Source organism: Chrysochloris asiatica, unplaced genomic scaffold, assembly GCF_000296735.1.
Source record: "Chrysochloris asiatica unplaced genomic scaffold, ChrAsi1.0 scaffold00021, whole genome shotgun sequence".
In the NCBI taxonomy this organism is placed as follows: Eukaryota; Metazoa; Chordata; class Mammalia; order Afrosoricida; family Chrysochloridae; genus Chrysochloris; species Chrysochloris asiatica.
In genome coordinates, this window is record NW_006408539.1 from 27,189,999 (window position 1) to 27,203,335 (window position 13,337).

Here is a 13,337-nt window from a genome sequence, read left to right on the forward strand (position 1 = left end):
AGCTGGTGAGTTTGAACCACTGACCTTGCAGTTCAAATGGCTTTGCAGTCTGGTGCATTAACCCACTGCACCACACCAGGACTCCTTGAAGTAAGATAGGAGGGTAAAAATGTTCTTACCTTTATATTTTTACTTATAGCGAATGTCAACTGAGACTATGCATTTTCAAAAATTTTTGTGGCTCTCTTCTTCAAAGGACCATTATCCGTAATCACTGAAATGTAGAGATCTATATCCCATTCCTCACTGCAGAAGAGGTAACACCTTGAAGGAGGTTAGGTGGAAGAACCCAAATAAAACATCAAAAACTAGAAATTGAGAATCAGATATGCATCACACGAAGTCAAGTTATTTCTACTACTAAAAGGAACTCTATTCTCCAAACCAAGTATACAGCTGGTGACCCTGTCAGAATTGTCTATGTCTTTTGAATTATGTCCACAAGACATTATCCATCGTGTCTACAAGAATTCAAAAATGAAAAGTCGCACTTCAGATTTTATTCATAAGACAATCTCTTAATGAACCGTCTTAAAGAATAGTTTTGTTTTTTTCCTTAACTGCTCAATATTAAAAAAATAATTATCTCCAAAACAAAAGTGAGTATAAAAAGAGAAAATGAAAATTTGGCATATTTCATAGTAAACATTGGAATCCCATTAGATTTATTCTGTTCACAATGCAGAATTTTATTTTTCTCACCATACATCTTTCCAGTTAGATAACTACAATAATGTTCCCTTGACAATCTTCTTCACCTGTGAATTCTGCTCACAGGAATAACTTTATAAACAGATGAAAAAGTACAGCAGGAAGCAAGGTGAACCACAAAACACTATAGGAGGAATTGTTGGTGTTAACAACAACAACCTCCCAATATTCCAGATTCCAAATGTGCATTCAACTTTCCTCAGTGAGAAAGTGAACTTTTTTTTTTTCTTTCTTGCCTCAATAACTTGTACTTCTGCTTCAGAACATGAACCCAATTAAGCCTTAATCTCAGCATGGCTAGTTCAACAAAATATGATACCGAGTGATTGTGAACACTGAAAGGTGATGCATAGAGACACAGATTTTCTTGAGGACTAATATCTGAAGTTACTAGAAATCATTTCTCAGACAAGGGGAAGAAATTTAGACTGAAATGGATAATGATGACTTGACCAAAGGAAGCATATTTTTTTGTGTGTACTAATCACTTCTTACTTCACTCATGTGTACTCACATTACGTATTGCAGTGAGACTGAGAAAGGCTGTTATTATTTCATTATTCTAAAGTAATCTGTCTGTGCCTCATTTGTTCTGTGGCTTGATCCCTATAAGCTCTTGGTATTTCTTGTAGACATACAACCTTACCAATACTATAATCATCAGCCACTAAAAGTGTTTCATCACATCATCAAATATGACATTAAACATTTCTCACTTGAATTTAGAGATCTTCTAAAGAACAGGTTTGATGCATTAAACACTAAAGACCAATGACGAGAAGAGTTGTGGGATGACATCAAGAACATCAGACAGGAAGAAAGCAAAAGGTCATTAAGAAGACAAGAAAGAAGGAAAAGACCAAAATGGATGTCAGAAGAGACTTTGAAACTTCCTGTCCAGTTTACAGATGTAAAGAAATGAGGAGGTAAAAGAGTTGAATAGAAAATTTCGAAGGTCAGCTCTAGAAGAAAAAGTCAAATATTATAACCAAGTGTGCAAAGACCTGAAGTCAGAAAACCAAAAGAGAAGAACTCTCTGAGAATTTCTCAAGCTGAGAGAAGTGAAGAAAATATTCAAGCCTCGACTTGAAATATTGAAGGACTCTATGGACAAAATATTGAATGATGCAGAAAGCATCAAATGAAGATGGAAGGAATACACACAGTCAAACCAGATTCAGAAGAGGATGTGGAACGAGGGATATCATTTCTTATGTCAGATGGATCTTGGCTGAAAGCAGAGAATACCAAAAAGTTGTTTACTTGTGCATTATTGACTATACAAAGGCTTTCCAATGTGTAGATAATGGCAAGCTGTAGACAACATTGTGTAGAATGAATATTCCTGAATACTTAATTGTGCTCATGAGGAATTGTACCTAGACCAAGGGGCAATTAGTTGTTCGAACAGAACAAGAGAACACTGAATGGTTTAAAATTAGGAAAGGTGTGCACCAAAATTGTATTCTTTAACCATCCTTACTCAATTTGTATGCTGAGCACATAATCTGAGAAGCTAAATTATATGATGAAGACTATGGCTTCAGGATAGGAGGAAGACTCATTAACAATCTGTGATATGCAAATGATACAGCCTTGCTTGCTGAAAGCAAAGAAGACTAGTAATACTTGCTAATGAAGATCAAAGATCATATGTGTTCATTTTTTAATGCTTATAGACATGATGGATATTAATTTAAAAGCCATAGACAATTCCAACATGGCAACCAGCTGCATACTTGGGTTGGAGATTGGAGTTCCTCTTGGTAGTAGCAATAACTTGACTTTGGAGTGAATGATGCATATCTGATTCTCAATTTCCATTTATCAATGTTTGATTTGGGTTCTTCCACCTCTTCTGCAGTGAGGAATGGGATATAGATCTCTACATTTCAGTGATTAAGGACAATGATCCTTTGGCAAAGAGAACCTCACAATTTTTTTTTTTTTAAACATAGCCTGTCTGTGCTGGCAGCCAGGAGGCTGGTTTTCTGAATGTGCCCTTTGGTTGCTTTAATGATTATATATTCCTGAGGGTTTTTGTGTACATAAAAATAAATAAATAAAATAAACCAACAAGAAAAAACAGAGGGAACAGAAGCAAATACTACTAAGTCATTATGTATGGAGGGGATTGTAATTATTGCAATGAAACAAAATACGACAGGATGAGTGCAAAATCTATGTCTACCATGTAAACCTTCACTAAATTCACAAGAAAAGCTTTAAACTAACTAACTAAATAAAACATAGCCCCAGTTAATATTCACTGTAAATACAAATATAAAGTAAATAACATTTTCACCTGCCTATCTTGTTCCAAAGGAGTTCTGGTGGCACTGTAAGATAAGCACAGGACTACTAGCCACAAACAAGATCAGCAGTTCAAACTCACCACTGCTCCATGGGTTCCTTCTCACAGAGACCATGTGTGCAGAGTACCACTGTCTCAAAGGGTTTCCAAGACTACATTGTTTATGCCCGCAGACTGCCACATCTTTCTGACACATCAAAATCAATTTTCAATTTAAAGAGTCTAAATACACCAATTACAACACAAACATATGTGTTGTAATTGGTGTATTACAACAAAGAATGGATTAAAAAAACATCAAAATAAAAAACCTGACCTAACTGTATGCTATGGATCAGAATCTATCTTCAAATATAACAATATGCTGATGTTAGGGCCATGAATTCATCACTAACTCACAGCAACTTTATGCACAACAGAAGGAAACTGCTAGGTCCTGAGCCAACCTCACAGTAATTGCTATACTTGAGCCCATTGTTGTTGTCACTGTGCAAGTCCATCTCAGTGGGGACTTCCTCTTTTTCTCAGATCCACAGCTTTACAAAGCATGAAATCCTTCCCCATGGACTGTTCCCCCCGATAACATGTCCAAAATATGAGAGATGCAGTCTGGTCATTCTGGTTTCCAAGGAGCATTCTGCTGTACTTAATTCAATACAGATTGATTTGTTCTTTTGGCAGTCTGTGGCAATTTTAATATTCTCCCCCTACACCATAATCCAAATGCATCAATTCTTCTATGGTCTTCCTTAATTACTGTCCAACTTTTGCATGCATGCATATGAGGTTATTGAACATACCATGGCTTGGGTCAGGCTCCCCTTAGTTCTCAAACTGACATCTTTGCTCTTGGACACTTTTAAGAGGTCTTGTGCTGTAGACTTGCTTAATGCTATATGTCATTTGATTTCTTGACTTCTGCTTCCATGTTTATGGTTGGTCTGAGCAAAATGAGGTCTTTGACAACTGCAATCTTTTCTCCATTTATATGAATATAGTTTACTGGTCCAGTCATGAGGATTTTTGCTTTCTTTACTTTGAGGTGCAACCCATACCAAAAGCTGCTGTTTCTGATCTTCATCAGTGTTTTAATTTTTCTTTGATATAAGCAAACAAGGCTTGCTGCATATTGCAGGCTTTTAATGACTCTTCCTCCAATCCTGTTGCCACATTTTTTGTCATATAACCCAGCTTCTCAGATTATTTGCTCATCATTCAGAATAAGCATAGGGAAAGAATACAACCCTGGTACACATATTTCCTCATTTTAAACCAGTCAGTGTTCCCTCATTCTGTTTGAACAACTTCCTTTTGTTCTGTATAAATGTTACCCTTGAGCAGTATTTTATTGTTGTTGTTAAGTGCCATTGAGTCAGTTTCGACTTACAGCGACCCTGTATAAAGTTTTGGAGGAGCAGCTGGTGAATTTGAACCACCAACCTTGCAGCCCAATGCATTATCCCAAAACATCACACCAAGAAGATGAGGTAGTCAAATCTATGTGGAGACTTCAACACATCTCTTGCAACAACTGATGGAATATCTAGGCATGACCTCAGCACATATAGAAAGGAGCTCAATAAAACCATCGGCCTACAGAATCCAATGGTATTTATAGCACACACCACCCAGCAGTGTCAGACTGTACATCCTTTTTTTTTTTTTTTTACCACCCATTGTACTTACTACAAGATACACCATACCTTAAGCCATTAAAAAAAAAAAAAAAAAGCTTCAAAAATTTAAAATAACCAAGAGTTAAATAACAGAGTGTGTTCTGTGGCCATAATGAAATCAACTAGAAATCAGTAACACAAAGAATAAAGAAAAATCTCCAAATAGGTGAAGAATCTAAAGAGCACATGTCTAAATAAGTCTCTGGACCAAAAAACAAATTTCTGCAGAAATAGTATATTGGAGTGAAAATGCATTGAGTCGGATATAAGTATGGCATTCAGAGTGATTCTAAGAGAAGTAAAAGGCAAAAGGAAACAAACACATGCTTTAACAGTGAGCTAGGGTTGGACTAAGTTTCCTGGGTGGTACAAATGGCACTGTGGGTTAATGCGCTAGACTGCAAGGTTGGTTTAAACCACTAGTTCGGTGGTTCAAGCTCACCATCATAATACAGGTCACTATGAATCATAACAGACTTGACTGTAGTTACCAACAACTGCCAAAAAACTGGCACCTCGGAAGAAAGGACTAGAATCCTCTTCCTAAAGGTGACAGCCTTAAAAATCTCATGGAACATGTGTGGGGTCACCATGAATCAAAAGTGACCCCCAAGGAAAACTACAGCAGCAAGAACAAGGCTTGAATCAACATCTCTATTACCAAGCAGGTTTCTTTAAACTAGGATGTGACTGTGCATTTAAAAATCAATTAAAAATAATTATCATCATGTATTAGATTTGCAGTGTTTTATTGTCATCTTTATCATCCTAATAAAGAAGAATTTAAGTGGAAAATCAACAAACAAGAACTGTACCATAAAAAAGTCAATCAAGAGTTGAGCTTCATCCCTGTTAGACAGACACTTCCAGGCCAGGTAACTGAGCTATCCACTTATTACCTTTATCTGACATCACAAATAGCTTCCCTTTGGGGAATGGCTTTGTCTTTTATGGGAATATATTTCCACAGTTTGAATAAAGTAAGGGTAATTTAGCCTCAGAGAAGGTGGGGAGATACTTGATATATTTTCTAAATATCTGGTAAATCATTTTAAAATACTGAGTTTACACATTGGGAGGGATTTATATAAGGTGATTTTTTTGCTTTGTTTTGCATGTAATATCACAGGGAATAATTATGCCACTGTTTTCATTTCTATGGCAAACTGGTAAACTTCTGGCAAATTGATGCGGTGTTGCATTCAGAACAACTGCCTGTCTGTCATACAAGGTTAAGTATTAGTTTGTAGGAAACATACCTTTAAAATGCACTCGTTGTTGTTGTTGTTGTTGTTGCTTAGTGCCCTCAGGTTGTTGTCAACTGATAACAACCCTGTTTAGGGTTCCCAAGGAGCAGCTGGTGACTTTGAACCACAGGCCTTGTGGTTAAAATGACCTTGTGGTATCCTAAGGCGACACACCAGGACTCCCAAAACCCTGCTGGGGTAAAAAAAAAAAAAAAAAAAAACAATAAATAAGTTTCAAAATCCAAATGTTTTCTACTATTCCCAACAGCATGTGCTTATCCTTCAGCTCCGCACAAGGATAACTAGTATACCATTAGTCTAGAATGAGGATGAGTCATATAAATAAAAACAGAAAAAGATTCTGAGAGGTGGAGGAGGGAGAGAAAGAGGGGAAGAAAGAGAATGAGAAAGGGAGAGAGAATGAGGGGGCAGAGAGAAACTATTTTCCAAATTGCCCGAAGCATGAAAAGGTGCTTTCGCTTCTTTGAAAACTGTGAACAATATATTAGTGCCTTCAGGCAGATTCCTTCCATTTGAACAATAAACTCTGCATGCTGGAGCCAGAAGGGGGCCTCTGAAATAATTTGGAGAAATCATGGAATTAAAGAATCTATTCAAGGGTGCAACTAGTCAGCAGCAGAGTGGATAATAACACAGATTTCTCCCAAGTCTCAGTTTATTAACGACTAAACTTATCCACTATCTCCAAACTGCTAGTATGAAACTGAATTCCAGTTGTTTTCTTAAACCCAGTCTCAGCTCCCTTGGGTGGACACATGCCAGATTGAAGATCAGTCCAGGTGTATTGAGTGCAGTGGCAGAGGATGTGGTCATGCAGCCATAGGAGCCAAGTACTAGTCAGCCCCCTTGCAGGTTCTCTGGAGAGAAGGTGCACTTCTGTACTGGAAGCAGGAAATGGCACAAACTTAACTGCATTTTCTCCAGCAGGCCAGGTGAGGGGGCAACACTCAAAAAAAAAAAAAAAGCAATGACATGGACCTAATGATACTTTATTATCAACAGAGAAAAGATTGAAGTTGTCAAGGACTTCATTCTTCTTGGATCAATTATCAACACTCACGGAAGCAGCAGTCAAGATATCAGACTACGTATTGCATTAGGCAAATCTGCTGCACAGGAACTTTTTAAAGTATTGAAGAGCAGAGATGTCAGCTTGAGGACTAAGGTGCGCCTGACCCAAGCCATGGTATTTTCAATAACCTCATACTCATGTGAAAGCTGGACAGTGAATAAGGAAGACCATAGAAGAATTGATGCTTTTGAGTTATGGTGTTGGCGGAGAATATTGAAAGTGCCATGGGCTGCCAAAAGAAAAAAACAGATTTATGCTGGATGAAGTACAGCCAGAGTACTCCTTGGAGGCCAAGATGGCCAAACTTCGTCTCTCATACTTCGGACATATTGTCAGGAGGGACCAGTACTGAAGTATGATATCATGTTTGGTAAGGTGGAGGGTCAGAGAAAAAGAGGAAACCCCCCAATGAGATGGATTGGCCAGATGGCAGCATCGATGGACTCAAGCATGGCCACAGTAGTGAGGTTGGCCCAGGATCGGACAGTGTTTTGTTCTGCTGTGCATTAGGTCACTATGAGTCGGTACCTATTCGATGGCCCCTAACAACAACAGCTCTTGGAGAACTTGTGTGGTACTGTAGGATAAACACTGACTTGTTGATTGCAATATTAGTGGTTCAAAGTCATGAGTTGCTCCTTGGAAATCTTCTCTATAGGGTTACTATGAGTGAGAATTCCTTCTAGGGCACTTATGGAAAAGTGGCACTTATGAAAACAAGTAGAAGGAGTAAAGGGCAAGTAAACATAAAAGGTGTGTCAAGACATGTGTGAAAATACTGTTGTTGTTAAGTGCCATTGAGTCTGTTCCAACTCATAGCGATCCTGTATAGGGTTTCCAAGGAGCAACTAGTGAGTTTGAATCACAGACCTTGCAATTCAAACTGAACTTTCAGTCCAGTGCATTATCCCACAGTCCAGAGCATTGTCCTGAATTCTATATAAGGGAATTCTGTTTCCGTTTGTGTTCTTTACACACCTAGAATCTCATGAAAATTGAACTCTAGACTGTAGAAGAATTGAAGCAGTTGAGTTTTGGTGTTGGAAGAGAATACTGAAAGCCCCTTGGACTGCCAGAAAAATAAATTCTGTCTTGGAAGAAATACAGCCAGAACGCTCCTTGAATCAGAATGGTGAGACTTTGTCTCTCGTACTTTAGACATGTCAGGAGGGATCAGTCCCTGGAGAAGAACATCATATTTGGTAAAGCGGAGGGTCAATGAACAAAGGGAAGACCCCCAACCAGATGGATTGACACATTGGCAGCACCAATGGGATCAAACATGGCAATTGTGAGGATGAATCCCCTAACTTCTTTTTCAATACCACCTGTAGTCCTTGTGAGAGAACTGGTGTGGCGCTGTGGGCTAATGTGTCAGACTGCAAAATCGTTTGAACTGTAAGGTCAGTGGTTCAAGGTCACCAGCTGCTCCTTGGAAACCCTATACAGGGTCACTATGGGTTTTGGAATCAACTCGGTGGCACTTAACAACAACAACACAGTCCTGGTGTGGTGCTGCCGGTTAATGCACTGGACTGTAAGCTCAGTTTGAACCTCAAGGTCAGTGGTTCAAGTTCAGCAGCTGCTCCTCAGAAATCAGGGTTGCTATGAGTTTGAATCGACTTGAAGGCATTTGACAATGACATAGTAAATCACACTGTTGTCATTTTCATTAAATGCCAATGAGACAGTTGTGACTCATAGTGACCCTGTATTGGGTTTTTGAGGATGGACTAGTGGGTTTGAACTGCTGACACTGTAGTGATTGCTTATCCTAGGACACCACACCAATCACACCAGTGACCCAACAAAAACAAATTGAACCAAGAATACAAATGTGAGAATATTTTGGGGAAAGAGTGGGTCTCTGTCACCTCACTGATCTACATGCTGAATTAATTTTGACTGATTTTGACTCCTGTAACTGAGTAGAGTGGCCCCAGAGGATTTTCTTGGTGACAACATTAATGGGAGCAGATTGACAGGTGTTCCTCCTGTGGGGCTGCTGGCCAGGTTCAGATGAACAACCTAGGGTTGCCACTCAGTCTCCTTCCAGATCAACAGATTTCTTCATTATTAAAAACTAAGTCTGTCATGAATAAAGAATTGAAGAAAATGTATTTGGAATTCTCAGCTTTGTGGCAATACTGGATTTGTGAGTTATATATATTTGATGTGGATATATGTTGTATGCATGCACACAATCATAGGTGAAGGCCTAAGCAAGTAGTCAGAACATAAAACCAGAATAGTACTGTACAGTTAAGTTCTTGCAGCTATGGTCAGTCAGAATTGACCCTTTTTCTACCACCTCACTGCAGATTTGCTTACAAATTTGTTCATCAAATTGAGTGGTGGAAGTGGTCCTTTTAACAGAAGTAATCTAGTAGAAAAGCAAAGTCCAGTATAGACTGGATACTCTGTTTCTCAGGGTCACTTACTAAGACTGGGACACTTTTCAAGCATTCTTTAACCTCTCTGGTCCTGCTTTTCCCACTGTAACAGCTTTAAATATTGACAACACATGCAAGCGTATCCTTAACAATTAAGCACATAAACAGAGGACTGTTGCTGCCCTTGTAGCCTTTTCTAACTGACCACTGCACTTCCAGATTTTTTCAGGCTAAAAATATTATTATTCATCACAATAATAACAAATGTTTAAACAAAACAGTGTATAACATCACACATACACTATTATTGGTCATCAGTTGGTGTTTTATAAGGACAAGGAAGACCATCCCATGCCCATTGAATGCCAATAATCAATGACTAAATCAGTTTGGATTTGTTAATTTGTTATTATTGCAGAATGATCCTGCTAGACCCTATTGTCTATGCTCTGAACTCCTATTAATGTGGTTTTTATTGCATCATCCTCTCCTAGCCTCCAGCTGCCCACAAATAACATCTAGGTGCTTTGACAGGGCCATCAAGACCTTTCCCAGTCTGACTCCAGAGACAGTTACCAGACAGGGTGGTGGTCTGAACACAGTGCTAGTCTTATCAATGGAAAACCTTCCTTCCAGCACTTCGGCTCCTAGATCAGGTGTCTGTCCTTCTCTGTTCATCTCTCTGATAAGTGCCTCCTCTTCTGTAAGTGCCAACTGTAACTGCCATGAGCTTGTGCTCATAGATATAGCCAGAGCATCGTCACAGCATCAGACCCAGGGGACATGCCTGGCAACTATTCTGTATTTAGCATGCATTTAACACAGGGATGTGGCTCTGTAGGTAAGCACTGGACTGTGATCTAAAAGGTCAGTTGTTGGAGCACACCAGCTATTCCATAGAGGAAAGATGAGGCTTTCTGCTCCCATCAAGATTTAGTCTCAGAAACCCTTTGCTATTGTTGTTAGGTTCTGAATTACAGCGACCCTATGAACAACACAGCAAAATGCTGCCCTCTCCTGTGCCATCCTTACAATCATTGTTAACTTTGAGCCCATTGCTGCTGCCACTGTGCCAATCCTCTTATTCGATGTCTCAGTCTTTGTCATGGAAGCATGATGTCCTCCAGTGACTGGTCTCTACTGATAATATGTCTGAGTATGAGAGACAGAGTCTGGTCATTTTGGCTTCTAAAGAGCATCCTTGTACTTCTTCCAACACAGATTTGTTTGTTCTTCTGGCAGTCCATGGTACTTCTAATCTTCTTCTCCAATACAATATTTCAAATGCATCAATTATTCTATTGTCTTCCTAATTTGATGTTCAACTTTCACATGCATATGGGGCTGTTGAAAATACCATGGGTTGGGTCAGGCACACCTTAGTCCTCAAACTTATATCTTTGCTTTTGAATACCTGAAAAAGGTGATGTGAAGCAGATTTGCCAAATGCAATACATCATTTGAATTCTTGACTTCTGCTTCCATGAGTGTTGAAGGTGGGTCCAAGCAAAATGAAGTCTTTGACAATGTCAGTCTTTTCACCATTGATTATGATGTTATTTATTGGTTCAGTTGTGACGATTTTTTGTTTTCTTTGCATTGAGGAGCAATCCACACTGAAGGCTGTTGTATTTGATCTTCATGAAAATCCTCTTCAGTGTCAGCAGCAAGATGATATCCTCTGCATATCTCAGATTGTTAATCAATCTTACTCCAGTCCTGATTGATGCCTTGTTCTTCTTCATATAATGCACTTTCATGGATTATTTTTTCAGCATACAATTTGAATAATATGAGGAAAGAATACAACCATGGCACCTACTTTTCCTGATATTAAACAAGTCAGTGTAACCCTTGTTGTATTAGAACAACTGCCTCAAGGTCTATGTACAGGTTCTGCATGATCACAATTAAGTGTTCCGAAATACTCATTCTCCTCAGTTTTGTCAATAGCTTGTCATGATCCACATAGTCAAAAGTCTTTGCATAGTCAATAAAGCAAAGATAAACATCTTTCTGGTACTCTCTGCATTCAGACAAGATCCATCCGATTTAACCATGATATCTATCTCTGCTTTCATATCGTTGGCCAGAGCCCAGCTTAAACTTCTTAAGCAAAATTTTACTTGCATGTGATATTAATGATATCACCTAGTTATTTCTGGATTACATTGTGTCACCTCTCTTTGGAATGGGAACAAATATGGATATCTTCTAATCAGTTGGCTAGGCAATTATCTTCCAAATTGGCATAAATAAGTGAGTACCTCCAGTGTTTGAAATTACGATTTCCATTTGTATTTTGCCAATTCCTGGAGCTTTGTTCTTTGCCAATGCCTTCAGTGCATCTTGGACTTCTTCCTTCTATATTACTGGCTCTTGATCATATGCTACCTCTTGAAATGGTTGAACACTGACCATTTACTTTTGGTATGGTGAGTCTGTATATTACTTCCATTGTCTTTTGATGCTGTCTGTATTGTTCACTCTGAAGAATCACTCAATATTGCAAGTCAAGGCTTGAATTTTTTCCTCGGTTCTTTCAGTTTGAGAAATGCTGAGTATGTTCTTCCCTTTTGCTTTTATAATTCCAGGTATTTTCACATTTCATTATAATTCTATAGAAGGTCTCTTTGAGTCAGAACCCACTCAATGGCATCTAACAGTAATAAACAACCTAGGATCATTTTCATGACACTGTCACATGATATAGAAAAATTGGGAAGTAACAAGCCACTGCTAAGATCTTGTTGGGTGTCTCAACCTTTGTCACTTACTCTTCACTTTACCAAGCATGATGGCTTTCTTTCTCCAGGGACCAACTTCTACTGATAATATGTCTGAAGTATGGGAGACAGAATCTGGTGAGCTTGAACTGCTGAGCTTGAGGTTCATACTTGCCTTTCAGTCCAGTGCATTAACCCACAGCACCACACTAGAACATAGATTATCATATGAAAAGAAAATTAATTATTTGATTCTTGAAAACAGTGAATTCCTTGAGTGTTTTTAAAATATCATTTGGTGTCTATTAAATAGTTCAGGGGCATAACATTGCATAAAACAAGTGAAAACTATTAGAGAGAAAGTTCTATTTCCTATAGATGACATAAAAAACCAAGCCACTGCCAGTGAGTTGATTTGAACTGATGGTCACCCAACAGCTACACAGTAGAACTCAGTTCCTTGGGTGTTCAGTGACAGTGACCTTCTGAAAGTAATTTTCCAGGGCTTATCTTCCAAGGTGCTTCTGGGTGAGTTCAAACCACCAACACGTTTACATAGTGGCTGTGTGCTTCACTGTTGGCCCCACCCAGAGACCCCTTGTACATTCATGGTGGGACAAAATTTATTAGAAACCATGTGGTCAAAATAAATTATTTATTTCAGAGGAAAAACAAACTGCATTTTGCCAAACATTTGGCATTTATTTGTAAATAGCAAAGTTATATTTTTGAGAAACCCTACACAGGGTTGCTATGGGTCAGAACTGACTTGACGGCACTTAAAAACAGCAACAACATATAAATATGTGTGTATGTATATTTCTGTTTTTGTTGCTGTTATTAATAAGTGCCAATGAGTCTATGCTGACTCATAACAACCCCTGTATAGGGTTTCTAAGACTGTATATTTTTTGTGGGAACAGAAAGTCTTACCTTTTTCACACAGAGTGCCTGGTGATCTTGAACTGCTCACCTCAGTGCTAACACTACAGAGCCATTATGCTCCATGTGTATGTATACACACACCACAATGCCTGGATGTCTTAATTGTACTATATTATTCCAGTGAAGATAAGGAATGTGAGGATAAAACATCTAGGACATCAAACACACACACACACACACACACACATACACACTATGGTTGATCATCTGTTGCTGTTTCATGGGGAAAATG

At 38.6% G+C, this 13,337-nt stretch overlaps 1 pseudogene; it reads right to left on the reverse strand.

Annotated features, from left to right (window-relative positions):
- The window catches only part of LOC102812981, a 31,364-nt pseudogene extending 21,252 nt beyond the window's left edge, over positions 1-10,112 (reverse strand).
- Positions 10,113-13,337: the final 3,225 nt, after the last annotated feature.